Source organism: Pogona vitticeps, chromosome 2 (assembly GCF_051106095.1).
Source record: "Pogona vitticeps strain Pit_001003342236 chromosome 2, PviZW2.1, whole genome shotgun sequence".
NCBI lineage: Eukaryota > Metazoa > Chordata > Lepidosauria > Squamata > Agamidae > Pogona > Pogona vitticeps.
The window spans coordinates 299,046,888-299,069,353 of record NC_135784.1 but is presented as its reverse complement, the minus strand read 5'-3'; the positions used below and the strand labels follow the sequence as shown (position 1 = coordinate 299,069,353).

Sequence of the window (22,466 nt, the reverse complement as noted above, 5' to 3'; positions counted from 1 at the left end):
CAATCAAATCAAATCAATAAACTGTAGATAAACTGTAGATAAGTAAGTCTTATTGTATAAGTTGGAAAACAAATAATTAGAGAGCAACAACATTTTTTTCCAGCCAGATTGTTGTATGCTCTCTAGTTCCAGCCAAACGATCTTCATTGTTGTTATTTTCAAATAAAGGCATACACAACCATAACAACCATGAAAATGGTAGCTCAGTGGTTTAGGTATCTGACTGTGGAGCCAGAGACTGGGAGTTCGAATCCCCGTGGTGCCTCCTTGACAGGGGTTGGACTTGATGATCCATAAGGCCCCTTCCAGCTCTGAAGTTCCAAGATTATTATTTATGTCTATAGCTAAAACTATCACAGTAAATTAAACATGATCATAAGACAATTTAAAAAGTGAGACTGGAAGCTGGTTGTATTTCTAAGGGGAGTGCATGCCACAGTTTTTTGTTGGCATAGAACAAGGGTCTCCAAAATATGGCCCGTGGGCCACATCCGGCCCACCTGGCCTTTTCATCCAGCCTGTCTGTGCATGCGTGTGGGAGTGTGTGCTTGTGGGTGGGTGGGAGAGAGTGCATGTGTATATCTATATCTATATATATATATAGAGAGAGAGAGCATTCACTATTATCCATGGTTTTCACTATCCATGGGGAGGCTTGGAACCAATCACCAGTGGATATGGAGGTCCTACTGTAATAGTAACTACTGTATATGTTGTCAACTCAGCAATAACTTGTGGCAACACTTCTAGGTGTTTTTTTTTTTTTTAATTCCAGGATACTCAGAAGTGGTTTACGAGCCCTTCCTTTGTATGATACTCTGGAACAGTGCAGTTTGCCGAAAGTCACATAGATGGCAAAGCATGTAACCCCACGTTTTGCCTGGTCTTTGCTGGGCTCCTCTCCTGCAAGGTATAGTTGGTGACTCAAACTCCCAGCCCACGGCTCTGCAGCCAAATGCTTTAACTCACTGAGTTATACCACCACATGTAACTGGGCATATGCCATCATAAAAAGACCTTTGGTCTCTATAACTGAGTTGGAATGGAAGGGATCTCTTTATTGCTGTGATTTCACACCAAAATAACAAGCATTTGATACTCAGCAAACAGTATGTGCTATTCCTTTTGCTTGCATTATAGTTTGAGTGAACCATGGCTGGCATGTAAATATTGACTAATATTAAAGCATACAATAGTATTTATTTTCCAGGTGTTCCTTCAGATGAAGGCAGTGGTCAGTATGCTAAGGAAAGGTCAGACTTCTAAAGCAAATCCTTCTCTTTGCTATTACTATGTGAAACAAGGGAATGGATCTTGTTCTGTAAGAGCGAGCCTCTGTTTGTTTCTTCCCACTAGAGATGGGCACAAACTGCTGAACTGGTGCTTTGTGCCAGTTCGTCCTTCAGCCAGACAGGTGTTAGGCGCTTTGCAGCCTGGTCTCATCTGGCAGGTGCCCATTCAGAGGCAGCATCCCTGCTTCCTTGCCCCATCTCCTCCAGCTGCTGCCTCTGAGTGGGTGCCCATTGGAGGAGCCCAGGCTGGGAAGCACCAAACATCTGTTCAGCTGAAAGTCAAACTGGCACAAACTGGTTTGGTGGCTTGTGCCCATCTCTGTTTTCTACCATTCTTCAGCCTATCGTACTATTTGGTTGGTTTCTAAAATTTTGCTTCCTCCAGGAAGTGGGATGGCCCTATAAGACTGCAGTTTCTTGAACTGGGACATTAGTAGTACTATCCGGCTATTCTCTACTCTGATTGACAGTACAAAAATGAATTTCCCAGGGCTAATATTTGCAGTCTAATACCAGAAGTAAAGCCAGTGTTTTTCAATGAATAGTGTTTTGGGCCATGATAATACCCTTATAAACCAAAGAGCTATGCACAATATGAGCCCTTGAACTGTACTTTACTGAGATTGTGTGTAAAGCCAACACTGAGATGATTTACAAAGCAGTGGGAGGAACACAACAAACTCATTCTGAGGGGAGGGAAGGCTGCCAGCAAGCCAAGCCCTTCCTGAATAGCAGCACTCAAGGGCTCCTGCATGCAGGAAACCTCCTCCACCTGCTGAGATCAACCTCACTGTTGAGACATCATACACAGAAGAGTCTCAGCCGTGTTCTTAGTCTGGGGTACAGAAATTACCCTTTCAACATGGGAAACAATGGCCCTGTAACTATTTAAACTCTTAATCTAGGGCAACAATAGTGGTCCACATTGCCACACAACACAATCAGTTAGTAGACTCTCTAAGCGGGCTGAATTCTAAAATGCACAAGTGGTCCCTTGATGACACCGTTTTTCGCCAACTTTGCAACAAGTGGGACCATCCCGATGTAGACGTTTTTGCCACAGCAACCAATGCCAAATGCACCCAGTACTTTTCCAGAGCAGGCATCAACCGAGGGTCTCTCAGCGACGCTCTCATGGAGAGTTGGACCACGCACTTCCTTTACCTCTTCCCACCGATACCACTTCTCCTGCAGACCATTGTCAACTTGAGACAGGACCGCTTGAATGCCATTCTGATCACCCCCTGGTGGCCGAGGCAACCTTGATTCACAATGCTCGCATTGGTTGCCTCTCAATCCATCTGTCTACCTTGCCTTCCTCACCTGCTCGCCCAGCATCACAGGCAAACTTACCATCCTAACTTCCAATCCCTCTACCTCACAGCTTGGAGGATTCACCCTCCCTAAACACCATCCTCACCCATGCGAGGAAGCCGACCACAGATCAACTTTATGCTTACAAATGGTCTGCTTTCCAGAAGTTTGCTCGTCAGAATGATCTCCTGATAGCTCCGACTATCCTCCGAGCAGTGTTGGCCTTCCTTTCTTATCTTTTTGACTGCCATCTCCCATTATCTACAATCAAGGTCTACATGTCCGCTATTGTGGCTCACCAAGCACAGGACTCAGATGCTGCCTTGTCATTTAGGCAGTCCATGTTGAAGCGGTTTCTACGGGGTGTGGCTAATCTCCATCCATCCAGGCCCTCTCCAATGCCACAGTGGTTATTACACACTGTCCTCCGGCACTTGTCACTGCCGCCCTTTGAACCTCTTGCGACTTCCTCCGAGCGTTTGCTCTCTTTTAAAGTGTTGTCTCTCATAACCATCACATCTGTCCATTGGGTGTCGGAACTGGTGGCCCTGCGTGTTCCTTCAATTTCATCCAGATAAAGTCACACTGTATCCAGACATCTCTTTCCTTCTTAAGGTCTTTTCTGATTTCCATGTCTGCCAAACTATTATCCTACCTACCTTCTTCCCGTCGCCATAGATGAGTGTTGAGCGATCCCTCCATCTCCTAGATGAGAGAAGGGCCCATGCCTTTTATGTCAAGAGAACTGCCTCTTTTTGTAAGTTTAATTATCTCATGATGGATTGTACAGACTATAGGCCTCACGTATCAGCTTGCCTGAAAGCCTCTGCCTACTGATGTCAAGGCTCACTCCACCAGGGCAATGGCCACCTCCATGGCTTTTCTTCAAGGCGTACCTGTTCCAGATATCTGCAAGGCTGCCACTTGGTCAACTCCATCAACATTTGCATCCCATTATCATTTGGATGTTAGGACCAAGTCAGATACGGCTTTCGGTCGTGTAGTCTTGTCTTCGGTTTTGCCGTGACGTCCCTCCACCTGTACGGTAAGCTTGTTAAACACCCATTAGTGTGCATTTACAGAGACCACAAAGAAGAAAGAGAGGTTACTTACCTGTAACTCTGGTTCTTTGAGTGGTCATCTGTGAATTCACACTTCCCACCTGTCCTCCCCTCTGTCCGTCACATCTGTCTCATTATTTCAGGCAGCGGTGGGCTTTTTGGGAACTGAGGTAATCACCACGATGGGCGGACCACATGTACTGCGGGGGTGGTCCTAGCGAACGCGTGTTTCAGCTCTAGAATATTCCGGAGACCTCTGCATAAACACAGATTAAACCCATTAGTGTGAATTCATAGATGACCACTTGAAAAACCAGAGTTACAGGTAAGTAACCTCTCTATTTTGGCAAGTCCTGGATGCTACAATGACAAACTAAGGGCTTGCTGACACATGGCAATTGAAGCGGGCTGGGTTGGACTAAATATGGTTGTAAGGAAGTCCGATATGCCATTTGGTGCAATCCTTCCATCCAAATGGCATACAGACCTCAAGTGACCCTGTTATACACATACCTAAACTGTAATACACATACCTAATGCTGTTTTCAAAATGATGCAGTGCATATTTGCTGCTCTAATACACACTTCCCTCCCACACTTCCTGAGTCCCTGCCTGGAACCAAGAAAGTATATAATGTGCCATTATCCTGAAGTGGGTTTTTAAGCCACTTCATGATATTAGCAAATTAAAAGAGAAAGGCTCACTTTGGTTCATTTCCAGCGATCACAGGCGCTGGAAACGGACCAAAACAGAGTGATCCTACCCACATCAAAAAAGTAGAAGCTCCTGATAGAGGCCAGAACAGTGCACAAAAGACCACTTTAGGGATGAGCTGGTTTGCTCCACTAAAGATGTTGTCCAGTTCCCATCTTTAAGAGCAAATCAGCCATTCCTTGTTGGACCAAACAGCAAGTTAAATATCTGTGTATTCAGCTTCTCTAGCAAAATGGGACTATGGTTTGCTGTAATAACCACACACTAGTAAGCCAGGTACCTACACAATCCAGATTGCCATGTGCCAAAAGACAAAGGCAATTGTGCAACTTGCGTAAGATATGTAACATTAACACAGCATTAACTGGAATGATGGAACATATTCTGTAAAACTTTGATATAAGTGACCTTTCCCTTTCTATACTGTAAATAAAGGTTTCTATTGCCTACCCATTTTCCATTACTTTCACCTCACTTCCTTTACAGTTTCTGACACACCTAGCCATACATTGGAGAACACCCGCAATTGCATTCCAGAGGAGTGACTTACAGTATAACACAGCACAAACTTGTCTTGCAGCTCTGTCAGAAACCACGACTCTTACATTTTCTTCAGTCTGTAAGACACCAAATGTGTTCTTCAGGAATATGAAAATGGATATCTAGTGCATATTAGGCTAAAACATCTGGATATACATTGAAACATCCATTGATTTATTTTTTAATATCAAGTATAACAAAAGGGGGAGAATTGTTTTAAATTGAAATTGTAGTTGTAATTTTATGATTTTATATATTTTTATACTGTTTTGTTTTATTTTGTAAGCCACCCCGAGTAGACATGGTCTAGAGGGGCGGGGTAAAAATCAAATAAATAAATAAATAAATAAATAAATAAATAAATAAATAAATAAATAAATAAATAAATAAATAAATAAATAAATAAATAAATAAATACATACATACATAAATACATAAATACATAAATACATAAATACATAAATACATAAATAAATAAATAAAGCAGCTAATAAGCACTAAACATGTTTGCTAAAGAGCCTATACTAAGCCTTAAAGGAAGGTGCTAAATTCAAGTGGCACAGCTGCTATATGCAACTACTATGGAGGCTGGAGTTGCCTTCAGTGCTATGGGTGGCTGGCTCAAAGCATCAGAAGACCAAGTATGTTATGTCCAGAAGTAAAGTAACCTTTTAGAGCACCATCTTAGGCTTGCTTAGGCACTGGATGACAGACAACTCTGCTTGGGACCCTGAAGGTACTGCATGGAAATGCTGCCTCTGTTCAGTGAAGCCACCCATATGTCTAGCTTCGACAGCTACAATGGGACAGAATTTGTGGATGTTTGTCATGGTGGATCTGCAGCCCCAGTTATGGAAACGGTGTGGGGCAACTGATAAAGACTTAAGAGGGTTCAAGCTGTAACTATTGTTTCTTCAATAGTTGCAGGAGGTTTCATGTGACCGAAAAAAAGGGTTAGTTTTTCAAGGCAAGAAATGTGAATAAAACATAGTTTGTGTGGCAATAATGCACTGTGGGAAATAGTACACAGCACAAAAACACCATTTTTGTTGCTATGGCTGTCAAGCTGTCTTTTTCACTTGTGTGATAAGTTTCTGTGAGGATGCTGGTAGCTTTGCTGGAGGGTGAAATTAGGTTTTCTTTTAAGTTTATGAATTGTCAAAGATAGGTTTAAAGAGATATCGCTAGATGAGAATTATGCACTGATCCTGTCTTTGCCTTTGGCGAGAACCTGCAAATTCTGTGTGACAAGAAGTAACAAGAAGACGAAGGAAATACACGGGAAGCAAAGTCATGGAGCACTTTCAGCTCTCTCGAAAACCATTATCTGCCTCAGTTTTTACTGAAGCTGTGTGGAGATAGAGAGAGGGGACGGGAGAGAGAACAAGGTGTCCAGAATGCGACACCTGATCCACAGATGTGACATGAATGTAGGGATTTGGCTCCTTAAATTGAATGTCCTTTTTGTGCTCATGGATGAATCACAAGATTGCACATGGCAATCCCCTGAAATATGCCTCAGCTCCATGCAAAATGTCCATGTTGCCTGTTGTGCCATCATCTGAAGCTATATATTTCAAGACTTTACTGAAAAGGTCCTCCAGAGGTTGTTTTAGTCCTGCTTTATAGCAGGGATATTGGCAAGTCTTTGGGTCTGAGGTCTAAGTCCTGAGTCAAAGTCTTTGGTACCAAGTCCCGAGTCCCAAGCCCTATTAAAAACAAGCTCTTCTCCCCAGAAAAAAGGGAGGGATGGCTGGGTTCCCACACACAAGTCTGAATCATTAAAAAAACAAAACCAGTGAAACTGCTGGTGCAATTTAAGTCCAAATTGACAATGGATCCCATGACTGGAGTCTCCATTCTGACTTTGTAGTCTCCCCCAAATATAACGGGACATTTTTAAATTTACTGCAAGAAATTGAGTGCTTGGGTTCATGCCTTTTACCTCTCCCTTCCTATGTCAAACTGTCTAGCTTTTTTAAAAAATGCAGGATATGCATACTTATTTACTTCTGTCATACTATCGTAGCACCATTGAGAGTGTCCTAACGTATGGCATTCTGGCATGGTTTGGGAGTAGCTCTGTAGCGGACAAAAAAGCTCTACAGAGAACCATTAAAATTGCCCAGAATATCATCGGGCTCCAGCTACCAACCCTGGATGACATCTTCACATCCCGCTGTCTAAGGAAGTCACACAGCATCCTGAGAGACTCTTCCCATCCTGCTTATAACTTTTTTGAACTGTTACCGTCTGGCAGAAGATATAGAACAATTAAGACTCGGACCACACGTTTTCTCAATAGTTTTTATCCCAGAGCTATAATTGCAATTAATAATGAGCTTAAAGACCACCAGTAGTGAATAATTAGTTGGACTGTGTTACTTGGCCTGCGGTGTAGATGTTTGTATTTTTAGTGGGGGACTTTTTGTGGGTGGGGAGTGTTTGGGGAATTTTATGTGTGTGCATGTGTCTGGTCTCTGGGTGTCTGTGAATTTCATTGTATGGTTATACTGTGTATATACTTACAATGACAATTTTTTATTATTATTATTATTATTATTATTATTATTATTATTATTATTATTATTATTATTATTATTATTATTATTATTATTATTATTATTATTATATCTTTTTTCCTTACTAATAAAAACTCGTGAACATTTTAAAAATAATACAGCTCTGCTTTGAATACTGGAGAAGAAGTGAGTTGCTGGTGTCATTTGCAAGAGGCTATAGGTATCTCCTCTATACAGTTTCCTCCGTTCAGATTGTACTACACACCCTCAGCGGTTCCCAGCTTTGAGTCACACAAGTCTTCCTGGGCTGCAATTCCCAAAAACCCTGGGCCAGCACAGCTGGTGGTGAAGGCTTCTAGATATTGCAGTCCAAGAACACCTGAGCTACAGAATACAGGTACAGAATCTCAATGTGGCGTCCACTCTAAGTGATGCGTTCTAAGTTATACATTATTCATAAGTTGTATGTTAATGTGGTTGTGAGGCGGAGCCAAAGGGGCTGCTGAAGAGGCGGAGCCTGGGAGAGAAGTTTGTTTAGTCAAGAGTTGGAGAGAGCGAGAGAAGGGATAGTTTGGGGGGGGGGTTTGAGGCAGAGAGTGTTTAAGAAGCGATTAGGCAGTGATTAGTCAGAGTGTGACTTGTGTTAATTAATATAGAAGAGATTAAAGAAAAATATTAAAGCTTTGTGGAACGTTAAGAATGTGCTTAAGAATTATTCCCGAAACCAAGTGTAATCAATAAACCTGTTTCTGTTAAAAACTCAATATTGGATGGACCTTAGTCTTTCAAAAGAAAAATAAGTTGATAAAGAGATTGACTGGTGGCAGCGTGTCAAGAGGCGTGTTAGGAAAACTTTTTTTGAGCTCTGGGTTTGATGAAACAAGCAGGGGACACGGGGTAAACGTCACACTCTCTTATTTCCATTTGCCTTGATCTTCCCTCTCTGTACATCTTCTGCAATCTACAGCTTTCTTTTTTTAAATGAAGCTCATTATTCACCAGATTCCTGAGGTGACTGCATGGCCTTTAAATGCAATCCAGTAAACTGGGTCCAAACTCTCTATCTCATTGTGGTGTTGTTAGGGATGTGCAAATGCCATCTGCTTCAAATTTGTCCATATTATTTGACTTACACATCACAACTGATTTGGTTTAAGACAATTCTTAGCCTTCCCACTTCCATTTGCATCCAAATCTCCCTAGGTATGTACTTGTGTATACTTGTATATGTCTGAAATTAGAGATGGGCACGAACCACGGGTTCAGCAGTTTGTGCTGGTTCGTCCTTTGGATGAATAGGTGTTTAGCAGTTCCCTGCCCTGCCTCCTCCAGCAGGCGCCCATACAGAGAGAGCATGCAGAGGAGGTGCGGTAGGGAAGCTAGGTCATGAACTGGTTGGGTGGTTCATGCCTGTCTCTTGTCTGAATAGCAGGGGTGGTGGTGGAGGTCATGACGAAGGGGAAATACAGTAATGAGCTCTGACCTGGCACAGGGGTGGAACTCAGACCATTCCATGCTGCCCAACCTTCATTATGCAGGCTAAATTCCACCAGTTTCTCTCCTTCTTCCTCACTCAGTTAGGAGTCATGTAATTGAAATAGCTACGGCCTATTCCTTTTGCTACTGCAGCCTGCCTGCTAAAATCCTGCACGATGTCCAGGCAGGCCCTCAATTGATCGGACTAAGATCTGTAGCTGCCTAAACAGAAAGAAGAAAGCCCTCCAATTTTCCCTGCATCCTGAAAAGTGAGGCAAATAACAGTGTATACTCCTGTACAATATTCAAAGATGCAAAGATTCAGAGAGAGAGAGAGAGAGAGAGAGAGAGAGAGAGAGAGCGAGAGAGAGAGCTAATGACTAGACAGGTATTTGTTCCACTGTTTGTGTGGTGTTTATCACTGTTTCTTTCAATATATACAGTATTCTGTCAGCTACACAAAGCTAGCACGTGAACACGTAGTATATTTTGTTCAGCCGGCAGGGCTTCTGCTTTTCCACTTGTATTCTTTTGTCTTGCTTCTGGGTTTTGTTATTGCCTGTTATCAATACTCCAGTAGTGTTGTTTGGCATCGCCAGATGATATCAGAGTGGGGTGGGGTGGGTGGGAGTGAACCCTGCTCCTTTTGCCTGCCTTCTGTTCATGCTGGTAAAAATTACAACTGCAATCTGTAAGCTGTGTTTTTAAAAACAGTTTCCCTCCAATTTTAGTACTACCTGGAGAGAAACTGATACAGCACTGATTCAAATGCTTACCATGTCTTGTTAGTTCAGCGCTAGTTCACCTGACAAACATTTTTAAAAGGAGAAAGGATTGGAATGGTGGAGAAAGAGTTAAGTAAGAGAGTGGTAATAATGGCAGAGAATTGTGAGGGAGAAAGTGGGCATGGTGCGATGCATGAACATCTGAAACACACCTTCCTGGAATAATTAAATGTTTCTGGGTGAACCACCACAACTGTGTAAATGGCAGGGTGCAGTACTGAGAGGTTTGTATCAATCCAGGATTGTTGAAGCAAACTCAGTAAGACTCTTTGACGGTCATGCATTTCTCAATGACTCGTGTTTAGACTTACCCTCTTCCAAGCAGAGTCAAACCTTTGACTTGACTTGTGCTGGAATTGGTGAGTGACCCTGCTCTCACTGGGCAGGATTATGAGAAGTTATGTTTTCAAATGACTTTGGTTTTCATTACATTCTTCTTGTGTTCTTTCCTCTCCCTTTAAAGATCTTCTGACGTTTTTGAGCATGGCCTGACTTGTACACAAAACATTCCATTTATGTGCATAGCTGTCAGGGTTATTGCTTCGAGGACATTGCAAAATTCTTAGCACCCCAGAGGCCCCTGTAATGTTCAGTTACAGAATTTGTGGAGGAAGATTACTTTGTTTCAGAGAGTTTCAAGACATAATGGCAGACAGGTGGCATGTCTACACAGTACTGAGAATATGGCCTATTGGTCCCATGCAGTATAAGCAAACTCCAAATACTGTATAATCTTACATTTCCTTCCTTCCTTGCTCCCTTCCTCTTTTTTTGCTGACAAGCTGGCTAAACAGGATTCCTTGTAATGAACAGCATGAAACGTGAACCATGGGGAACAAAGCTATTGAGGTTATGTCTTGGAACGCATAAAACATTATAGTGTACATCTATTTGCTAACCACTCACAAACCTATTTCTGAATGAGCAGCACAGAAGTGCTGCAAGCTAACTAGCAAATTTTTCTCTTTGGTTTCTGAATCACACATCTGATGTTTTTTGTGCCTCTGTGCATATCCTTGGAACCTTCTAGAGACCATACAGGAAGTCTTAAAACATACCCTCTCAAGTTCCTTTTTTTGCCACCACTGAGAGAACACCTTAGGAGCTTCCTAGAGCCTTCACATATTTTTATTGACAATTTGTATATAGTTATTACTTGCCTGTCTTTGCCTGCCTTCTCTTCTTCTTCTTTTTTAGTCTCTTTGTTCTTAAAATGTGTGTATATTTGTGTGTATGTGTGAGTGAGAAAATGAGAAAGAGAATTATTAGTTATTTGTAACTGTTGCTATTATGTGTTGCCAAGTTGCTTCCAGTCTATGGTGGTCCTATGAATGAGTGCTCTCCAAAATCTCCTGTCCTCAGTAGCCTTGCTCAGCTCCAGTCAATCTATCTTGTGTTATGCCTTCCTTTTTTGTATTGTCTTCCATATTTCCCAGCATTATTATCTTTTCCAAACAATCCTGCCTTCTCATGTTACAGTGGTGCCTCGCTATATGATTGCCCCGCATTACGACAAATCTGCTCTACAACAATCTTTTTGCAATCGCAATTGCGACTGCAAAACGATGGTCTAAATGGGGGAATTTCGCTTTGCGATGATCGGTTCCCTGCTTCGGGAACCGATTCTTCGCAAAACGGCGTTTTTCTAACAGCGGATCGGTGGTTTCAAAATGGCCACCGGGTAATTAAAATGGCTCCTCGCTGTGTTTAGGGACGGATTCCTTGCTATACAGGCAGCGAAAATGGCCACCGTATGGAGGATCTTCGCTGGACGGTGAGTTTTTACCCCATTGGAACGCATTGAATGGGTTTCAATGTGTTTCAATGGGGGTTTTATTTTCACTTTACGATGTTTTTGCTTAATGGTGATTTTCCTGGAACGGATTATCGCTGTTAAGCAAGGCACCACTGTATGTCCAAAGTAGGACAGCCTCAGCCTCAGCATTTTTGCCTATCTCAAGAGATAGTCCAGGCTTGATTTCCTCTAGGATCCACTTGTTCATCTTTCTGGATCTCCTCCAGCAACACATTTCAAGCTAATCAATTTACTACCCAGCTTTACTGTCCATTAGTTAAGACTTTTCCCAAAGGTATAATTTCAAGCAGGACTGCTGGTTTCTGATGGCTACCTTCATGAACTGACAACATTACTGACAGTTCTCCAGCATTTAACCATTTCCCAAAACGCTGGCCAAGCCGTCACCACCTTGACAGAGTCCAAAGACCACTCAAACAGATGAGTCTCATGTTCTGTGCTGACAGCCATCTGTCTCGTCTGCAAACAAATTCAAGATCACAAGAACATTTCCAGAAGTGTGAATTGGGTAAAACACAAAAGACACCCTTCCTTTAGCTTTAGAATGAAATGACTGGTGTTTGCTGCACTGGCAAATCTATGTGGTGGGTTCATGCGAACCTTCTCCTCCTTCTCCACCTCCAGAGATCTACTACCACCTCCTTTGCATCTGAGAAACTTACTGAAATGTGCTTCATGCTGTCTGTCTCCTTTGAGTCCTGCCCTCTTGAAACTGTCACTTGCGCAGCTGTGATTTTAAGCATGATCACTGATATTTTTCCTGTTCGGGAAGGTTATTCATAAAATATTAATTGTTGATATAGCTGCCCTGAAGGACACAGGATGGAACCGAAGGCACAGGCTGTCGGGGAAAAGGTTGTTATGCTATAGGTGGGAGATGAGGCTGAGACCTCCAAGTCAAGGGAGCGAAGATGTCGAAAGAAATCTCACATTAATTCAGATCGGTCTGCTTAGGAGGTGCTCCTAGAAATCCACAGGCAGTGTGTATTTAATTAGCTGCATCTAGTGTTAGATTTGACAGAATAACAAAAATGAAAGGTCAAGTCAGATGCTAAGAGCTTGCAATCTGAATTCCATCCACCCAGGAGTATAAATGGAGGAAAGGGAGAGGTAAGCGGAGTCTTGTTTGGACAAGACCTGTTCATTCTTTGAGAGCCTTCCAACAAAGCTGACTCCCCAAATTTAGAATACAGTATCTAGTTTTGCAAGTGGATGTGCCTTTTTTTATAACTCTTCCCCACAAAACTATGCCCTCCTAAAATTGTAACCTTAAACATTCATTCAGTGTCATAACTTGTAATTAAATATATCTGTAATATATTTGAAAGAGTTCATAAGCATCATGCTGTTAAGATGTGAGGGGAAAAAGCAAGTGTTTTATCAAAGCATGTCAGCAAATACCTGTAGTTCTCTGATATATTGATATATTCTCCGCAGCTGTAAGAAGGCATCTCTGGACACTGAGTCCACTTGGGCTTCCAAGGTCAGACCCGGGTCAAAGAGCACCCCCAAGCTGCGGACCCTGTCCTTTAGGAGGGACTGTAATCCCGTCTAAGGCAGGGAAATGGCCCTTTAACCTATCTGACGGTGCACCTTCCAGCAGCACTTCTGACTTGTCTGGATTGAGCCTCTGTTTATTGACCCTCATCCAGACCATTATCGAGTCCAGGCACGAGTTCAGAACGGTGACTGCCACACCTGGATTGGTAGAGAATGAGAGGTAGAGCTGGGTGTCGTCAGTTTATTGCTGACTCCTCAGCCCAAACCTCCTAACGACCTCCCCCAGCGGTTTCATGTATATATTGAACAGCATGGGGGGCAGTATAGAGCCCTGAGGAACCCCATGACGCAATTCAAGCACATCTCCCCCACTCTGGCCACCCTTCATTGGTTACCAGTTCGTTTCTGCATCTACTTCAAGATTATGATAATAACATTCAAAGCCCTAAACGGTTTAGGACCTAGGTACCTATCAGAATGCCTGCTCCCAGCCAGATCTGTCTGTAATATCCATTCTTCACAGGCGGGGCGGTGGAGGGCCTTGACCCCAAAGGAGGCCCGGAGGGAAAGAACAAGAAACCGGGCCTTCTTGGTGGTTGCCCCCCGCCTATGGAACAACCTACCTATTGAGATCTCCCTGGCACCCTCACTGGATGGGTTCAAAAGAACATTGAACCCATCGCTCTTCCACCAGGCTTACCTGGATCACTAACATCTTGCCCTCCCTTTTTACCATCCTTTTTGCCATCCTCTCCATCACCCCTCTTTACCACCTTTATTGCCATCTCTTTTAATTTGATTTACCCTATTTGGTTATGTATTAATGTATTTTTAATCGTGTTATAATATTGTTCCTGATACTGTTGTTAGCCGCCCACAGTGGCCTGGTTGCCAGATGGTGTGGGATATAAAATAAATAATTAATTAAATAAATATTGTGTTGTCAGTTTTTAAACCAAAGAGAAAACCAACTTTATCGGTCAGTGTGATTAATGTAAAAAATTGTCTTCTTGCCCCCATTTATATAGATGTGTTCAGAACCACAGTAGGACAATGAAAATCCTGTAATTGCATTGTGGGGTACCACTCCAAATCCTTTGGACACCCACTAGGAAAGGCTGGTCCTTTTGAGCAAGTGGACCCTTTCCAGCCTATTCCTGCCTGCCTCTTTATAATCATCCATTGCAATAGCCTTGGCTGTTCGCTTCGTCAATGTCATAGGCTTCTGGAATTCACCAGCCAAGTCTCTGCTTACAAAGACTGGCAGGGGCACTTTAAAAAGAAACTCTTAAAGGTACAGGAAGATTCAGGGACTGAAATTTCTCAGCATCCTTAAATTTGGCAAGCTCACTTAATGAGTTCTTATGGGAAAACTGACCCATCAGGGACTCAGGTGGTCCTCTGCCCAGGCTAAGTGCAATAATGTGTTCATTTTTTGGACTCTGGCTAATTGCTAGCTGTTGCCCTGAATCCCAGAAGTTTGTTTCTGATGCAGATCTGCTCTGGGTAGAACAAGAGAAGAAATATTGTGATGTTGTTGGTTTTTTTTTCCTCCCTCCCTCCCTTTCTTCTGTAGTGCATGGGTATGGAGACAAGGCAAGCTGTGTTGAGTAGCAATCTCTTATTTTATGAAGTTTTATTTGAGGGATAGAGAGGAAGAACAATGGTTTGTTTGTTTTGAGAAACACTGAGTTGATCCAAATAAGGGGTTGTTTCTGGTTTGATTTTGTTTGTTGCTGATTTGAACGGTTTCAAAGTGATCATCCCTTGTATTTGCATCCAGATGCATGAGGATAGTGGAGGCTAGAGGTCCCAGTTAGAGATGGGTTCGGAGCTTCGTGATGGTTTGTATGCACAGAACCACAGGTGCTGCATGTTCTCTTCCCTTGCCTCTCTGGCTGGATCCCCTACTCATCAGCCGGCGCACACTCCTTTCCTCCTCCTCTTTGGATGTTCAACCAATCTCCGCTGGAACACAGGCTTTCTTGCTCTGCTTCCTTGGTTGATTGCCCACTCAGACAAGGAGGCAGGGCAGGCAACCCTGTGCTCCTGCCAAGGATTGGTCAAACAAAGAGGAAGAGGAGAGGAGTGTGTGCCGGCTGGTGAGTGGGTTATTGGCCAAGAAGACAAGGTTCGTGCCCATCTCTATTCCCAGTACATCCTATTTGCATATCTCGAATTGCCCCCTAACATTATGGACCCCAACCCTTGCTGCCCTGCTTTTTTTACCTAACATCTGTATGCTAACTCTTCCCAGTTCACCCTTTTGCTCTTCTTTTACCCACTATCTGTCTGCATCTCATTTTCATTCTTGCACTATCCCCAAACCTTCTGATTTCTACCTGCCTACCTGTTTGCTACATCACAATACTCTCCTTTTTATTTATATTTAAAGTAATTGTTCTGCTTTGTGCTCACTTCTTTTGCAAGCAAGGCTCTTGCTCTTGCCTCTTCTTTTGCTAAATAACAGTCTGCTGTCAATGCTACATGTGTAGTGGAGTGATCCTTTAGCTTAATGGCTTCTAGGATCAAACCATTTGCTGAATTAGCAAAGCTGGAAAACTTTAAAAAAGGAGCAGTTGACCAAGGCTGAGATGACTAGTGGATACAACAATAACTGAACTAAGGACATGAGCTAGATGTCATCCACCGGTACACCAAAGTTTGTCATAAAATAAAGAGTGCCCCAAACTTAGGCAAGACCCCCATCTATTATTGCACTTTATTTAAAATACAATGAAAAAAAAAGATCAGATGTATAAGTCACAAATGGCTGATGGTCGGATTCCAAAAGATCCCCTGTATGGAGAATTAGTGCAGGGAAATCATCCCAGAGGGAGACCACAGCTGCGATACAAGGAGATCTGCAAGCGGGATCTGAAGGACTTAGGAATGGACCTCAACAGATGGGGAACCTTGACATCTGAGCGTTCAGCCTGGAGGCAGGTGGTGCATTATGGCCTCTCCCAATTTGAAGAGACACTTGTCCAGCAGGCCGTGGCAAAGAGGCAGTCCCGGAAGCAGCAAAATCAGAGAGCTAGATGGGGTACAGATTGTATTTGCCTTCAGTGTGGAAGGGATGGTCACTCTCGAATTGGCCTTCTCAGCCACACTAGACGCTGTTGCAAGTCCTCCATACAGAGCATGTTACCATAATCTCTCGAGACTGAAGGATGCCTAATCTAATGCATGGGTATGAAAGCTGGATTGAAGAAAACCTACAGGGGAAACATGTTGTATTCAAAATATGTTGCTGGAGAAGAGCTTTGTGGAAAGACCTCCAGAAACACAGACCGGTGGCCCTAGAGCAAATCAAGTGTGAACTACCTCTGGAGGCAAAAATGATGAAACTCAGGCTGTCATACTTTGGGTTCATCGTAAGAAACAAGACTTGCTGGAAAAGACAATAATGCAAGGAAAAGCTGAAGGCAGCAGGAAAAGAGGAAGACCAAATATGAGGCAGATTGACTTCATAAAGGAAGTCCCAAGCTTAAGTTTGCAAGAGCTGTGCAGGGTTCTTGAGTACAGGATATTTTAGAGATAATTCATTCATAGGTTCACCATAAGGTGAACCTATGAGTGAATGGTACATAAAAACAAAATCAAACTAATAAATATTATTGGCATACAACCTGATGCATATCCACCTTCATCAGAACAGCAGCAGCACCACCGCCAACAAAATATTTCAGCATTTGTGTTCACAGAGTAATAAAACACAAAACAAATGTAAGGTAGGAGAGCTGACAGCCCATCAATTTGGATCTTCAAGTTGTTGCTCAAGAATCTAGGTCCTATATCTTTGTTCCTGGATTGTTCAAATGTGTAAAAGCATGCCAACAGATTAATCAACGTTGCAAGTGTCATGAACCCCCTCTGGGGTTGCTTCTCCTCTCCCATATCATGCTGAACTGCAGGGGGAAAATTCCAGAATCAGTCCGCCCACCCTAGAAAGCTATCTCTTGGGCATGTTCAAAATGCTAATTTGGAGGAGGAGAAGAGGAACTTAATAACTGGCAGGCATGCTGGGGATTACTTATTTGTAACATTGCAACATGTGTGGGTCACTCCAAGTTCCTACTCTTGCTCAAAGGGCTGTTCTCTGAGGTAACGCACAGGGAGTGGACTAAGAAGGTTCATAAAAGCTTATATTAAAATATAATAGTTAGTTTTTAAGGTGCTACAATGCTTTTGTCTCTTCCCCCCTTTTTTGTTTTTGCCTGATATTCAAAAGGAAAACGGGGTGGAATGGGGTGAGAAATCTGTTTGAATAATAAACCACAGTTGTTCCTGATAAATGTTTGAATACTGTTATCCTAGCTGGATGGCTAAATACACTAAGGAAACACAATGATGTCTGAATACCTAAGGGATAAAGGTAATAATACTTTCTGCCTCAGTAACAAGGATGTGCAGAAAGCCTCCCAGTCCATCTGACAGAAGTATATCAACAGTGTATGCTGCTGCCAAATTCAATGTTTAGTGCTTTGAAAAAACAGACACATTTTTATGTGTGCCAAACTATCACAAGATGATGAATTATCATGAAGGTCCTTTGCTCTTTGTACATATGATAAGGAGACAACAGAGTGAGAGCAAGTTCTCAAGCAGGCTGGCACAGACTACAGTAAAATCAAGTGGTCTAGAACAAGCTGTGCTGTTTAAAGTTGGAAATAACAAGGTCAGATAAAATCTGTGGTATGTGAAGAGTTTATGCTGTATTTGAAATGTGTAGCAATGCTCATGGGACTATTTCCCTTGTGAGTTGCTAGCAAAAGTGGCTTAATCTAATAAATTCCTTTCTGGTGCACATGCATATACTCCCACACATTCTACACATGAGGTCTATGCATTTTTAAAAAATGACAGCTGTCCACCAATTAAGGAGTTTTTCGCGGATGAATCATTTACCTTTCAAATATTAATTGATTACTTCATTGAATTTGAATATGCAATAGGGATAAAGGTTCCTTGTTAAGATGTCGAAGGAATGTGGGAGTATTCAGTTCAACAAATAACTGCCATTTATCTTGTTAGAAAGAATGATTATTCCAAGTAAATCAGTGAACCTTGAACTGACAGATCCATACAATGGAAAGTTGGGCCCACCATTTTGTTAGCTTTAGTTGAATGATCTGCTTAAGATTTTGTATACTTTTATTTTGAATAGGTCACAGAGGTTGACTAGCACTGTTAAGACCAGGAGCCTATAAATTCAGACAGACAGACAGATGCCCTATAAGCCATTTATTTCAGGGAATAGTCATCAAAAGGAGAGCTCTAGTCCTGAACTCATCCTGAACATGTGGGGGGGTCAATGATTTTGCAAAGGAGGCCTCCAATATCCACAGGGGCTCTCGGTATGAATTAGAGCCCTAGAAGGTCATAGTTCCAATTCACATGGAGAGCACCCCCAGATAGTGGAGGTTCTCTTGTTCATCACTCATCACTTTACATGTTTTCTGGGCAATGAGACCAGAGATGAAGAAATGCCAGGCTAGAGTGTCCCTCCGTAACTCACGGTCAGTGTTCCTTAGAACAGTGGTTCTCAACCTTGGGTCCCCAGATGTTCTTGGACTAGAACTCACAGAAGCCCTCACCATTAGCTGTGCTACCCAAGATTTCTGGGAGTTGTAGTCTAAGAACATATAGGCACCTGAGCTTGGGATCCACTGCCTTAGAATGAATGCCTCAATAGACCTATGTATGTATGTATGTATGTATGTATGTATGTATGTATGTATGTATGTATGTATGTATGTATGTATGTATGTATGTATGTATGTATGAATGAATGAATGAATGAATGTATGTATGAATGAATGAATGAATGAATGAATGAATGAAACATCTGATTTGCAGGTTCTTGTGTAACACTGTCCAGAAAAATCACCATCATTCATACTCTGGCTGAACAGGCATTCTGTGAAAGAGAGCAAAATACCTTGAGTTTTAGTGTTTTACACACACGCACACACACACACACACATTGATTAGAATTTGGTGGGATATCTCAGATGTTACACTGAAAGCATGAAGGACTGAAATCATGGTGGTGGACTGGGACACTGACATACCCCCTACCCACCCATCACCCTGAAATAAGGCAGTTCATAGCACATGTCCCACATCTTCATCACTTGTTTATCCCTTAACGTTTTCAGGCATAATGCCTGAATAAGGGTGCAGAATGATCAAGTCTGAGATGGTAGTTCCTGGTGGAGTTGTGAGGGACACTAAAATAACTAACTAACTAACTAACTAACTAACTAACTAACTAACTAACTAACTAACTAACTAACAAACAAACAAACAAACAAACAAACAAACAAACAAACAAACAAACAAACAAATTGAGTTCTTCAGTATTTTCAAAGTCTCACCATGCTCACTTTCTCTCACCATGCTCACCTTCTTCACAGTATTCCTCTCTGAACTTGCAAGATTTCCCAGCTTCCCATAAAAACAAGATCAAAAATGGTGTAGTTTCCCATTTATTTTTGTTCACTTCAGGGTTATTTCCTGTTCTTTTGTGCAAGAAACTGCCAAATTCTGAGTTCCACAATGACTTTGCACATAGGAAAGATACAATTTTTGAAGGGATTATAAGCATTTGAAGTGTCTGTGTGTTTCTTCTGGGGAGAAAATGATCACAAAACATCTGAGAAATCCCACAACATTTCCCGTGTTTGAATTTCCTGCAGGGAGAGGGGGAGGAATACATCACACAAAGAAATCTTACTACAAGGAGAAAAGAGGGATTTCCCCCCCTCAATTTCCCAGTGAAAGTGAGTATTCATGACATTGATTTCCTTAGTTCCTTATTTCATACATTCACTCCTCATCTCTTACTTTAATACACCAGATTCATGAATTTCATGCCTGGGATATTTTAAGAATGGGTGTCCTGTTACATGTGAACTGAGGAACTGTCTTAATGCCAATTAACAGACCAGATTTATAAGAAAAAGAAGAATGCTTAGTCATGACCGTGGCGTCATAGACCAAATCTGACCAGTAGAGAGAGAGAGTTGCCTCCCTTCACCTTTAAAATGAAGAGTTACAACTAGCCATCTTTTCCTTCATCTTTTTTTTAACTCACATTTATTACAAATTGCTAATCTTTATCTCAATTTAGACATGCTCATTAAGTCAAAAACAAGAAAACTAGCCAGTGAAAAATGTCATAGTGCTTCCAGAGAATGTTAGGTCTTGCTTATCTCTGCCCATCTTGTACTGTAAGTAAACAGAGAGAAATGGAACAATTTCAATGAGCAGTTTTAAAAAGGGAAGCTTGATATGACCTTGAAGGCTGATGTTTTGCTCCTAAAATGGCAAACATAATGGAATTTTAAAAGCGTATTTTGATAGTCACTGGATCAGTAAAAGGGAGGACAGCAGTAAGAGGTGAATTTACCAAAGTGAAAGAGGTTTTATGCAACTTCATTTTGAGCAATCTAAATGAAAGAGCTTTTTAAAAAGATCCTTGGTTCACAATTAGACAAAAAAATGGGAGGGAGGGAACAAGAGAGGCGGATACCCAAAGAATCAGGAAAGCCAAGAATCTAGACTCAGCTTCTCAGACTCAGAGTAAGATGTTTGGTTTGTCAGTAGCTTCAGATGGCATTTTTCTGCTGCAAATGGAAAGCAGCAGCTCTAACTTTCCAGAGCTACCAGACCACCAAACTTAGATTAATTTTCAGTCTAAGACACTGACTGGCAGTTCCAGCGAGTCCCACTAGCCCCTCTTCCTTATGCTACAGCTACAACAAAATGGTAGCTGGGGCACTGCCAGCAGACCAAATGTGTGACTCCGAGGGAGGAGTCCACAGAGTGAGATATTGTGGAGGGGGAAGTGGCCACAGAGGTGTTCCAGTGACCTCCTCAGAAGGATGATATTGTCCAAGCTGGCACCTGAAGTATGTTAGCAGCCAGGTAAACCCACAGGGGGTGGTTTTGGGAAAATCCCAGAATTAACTCTTTTTTTCATCTGTTAACCACTTCTCACCCAAACACAAAGCAATTGTCATAGCTATTTTTCATCAGATCTGTTTTTGAGGTTGTGTTTGAATTTACTTTTAGAGTCGCCTGTTTGCCTTAAAAGATACAGATGCTATGTGGCTAACAGAATCGGTGACATCATCAATTCTTTGAATGGGCTAACGGCCCCATGTGAAATTTATTATGCAAGAGCACCAAGACAGTCTTAGTTGTGTTGATCAACCACAACATTCTTGTGATTTCTGGTAGATGATAAGGAATTGATGCAGATTTGGATGGAAAAAACTCTCTTCAGTCACATGCCCCTTGAAATGGTTACCACTGTATGCTTCAGAAACAGTCTTAGATGCATCAAAGAATGTTTCTTGCCATTTCTCTCTAATGTTTTACAACCAGTTGGTTGAGGAGTCCCCTAGCAAAAAGCTCATAGGTTCCAGTCTGCTTTGGTCACTCACAACAGCTTTCAATAAAAGCTCAGAGTCATCCCTTGCTGCCCTTCTCCTGCATTCCCAGAGAGTGGAGTTTTGGGCACAAATCCCTGGGGCACGTCAGTATGGCTGGGGCCTCAGTTGACTTCACTGGGATCCCTGAAAATCCAGGCACAGAGCCTCCTTTGCTACACCTGTTACTGTCTGCATCTCCAATGCCGAAGTTGGATTGAAGTAGGCCCCTTGGCTCTTGTCACATGCTGAGGATGCCAAGGGTGGGGTGGTGCTGGTGATGCTGGCTGTGTTGCTAGAACCTCAACACCTTGACCCCTTCCGTGGCTGAGCAGGCTGGTCACCAGAGGTGGCTCACCTTATCCTCTATCCCTGTTTGCATCTCTGCAGAGGCACAGAAGATGGGTCCCAAGGCTCCCCTTCATCTGTCATGAGTGATGAACCCCTAAGCCCTGGAGCTCCTGCCCTCTTATTCCTGCCATCACACTCTCCTCCAGCTGCCCTGCCTCAGGCAGTAGCCTTTTCTCCACCTGCAGTAGTGCAGTCTTGATGGCTAGGAGGGGGCCAGGAGACTCGTTCCCTCCCAGGCTCCCCTGGGTTTGTGGGCCTGGGCCTGTTGAAGGCACTTGAGCAATGCACTCGCACACTCGGCCAATCCACACACAGCAGCTGAACCCCATTATCAGGCTCATCTTTTCACATAGTTAATCTTCTATCATGTTTCTCTGTACTTATGATGTGCGTTGAGCTACCTACATGCTTAACATCCATTGACATGCTGTGCAGTGTTTTCTCTGTGGAAGAACATGGCCTTCCTCACTGTTGACACCACCTTTCCTTCATTCTAATACCCGCAGAGTCTCATGAAAAAGCTGTGATGGGAAACAAGACCTGATTTTACCTCACTTTCCTGCTTTGAAAGATTCTACAGTGTTAGAAAACAGGTAAGAAAGACGGCTTTGTTTTTCAACACTGACATCTAGGACTGTGTCTGTGTTCATGAT

At 42.5% G+C, this 22,466-nt stretch overlaps 1 protein-coding gene across 5 annotated transcripts in view; it reads left to right on the top strand.

Annotated features, from left to right (window-relative positions):
• RAB27B (RAB27B, member RAS oncogene family) overlaps positions 1-22,466 on the top strand; it is a 120,948-nt gene that overhangs the window by 37,679 nt on the left and 60,803 nt on the right. For 2 of the 5 annotated variants that reach the window (XM_072992916.2, XM_078384127.1), the window contains 2 exons: positions 19,726-19,809; positions 22,320-22,406. The exons of 1 other annotated variant lie outside the window; for it this stretch is intronic. The gene's annotated coding sequence lies outside the window, so the exon portion shown is untranslated. The remainder of the gene's footprint in view (positions 1-19,725; positions 19,810-22,319; positions 22,407-22,466) is intronic. 2 more of the 5 variants (XM_020800293.3, XM_078384128.1) reach the window with 2 other exon arrangements.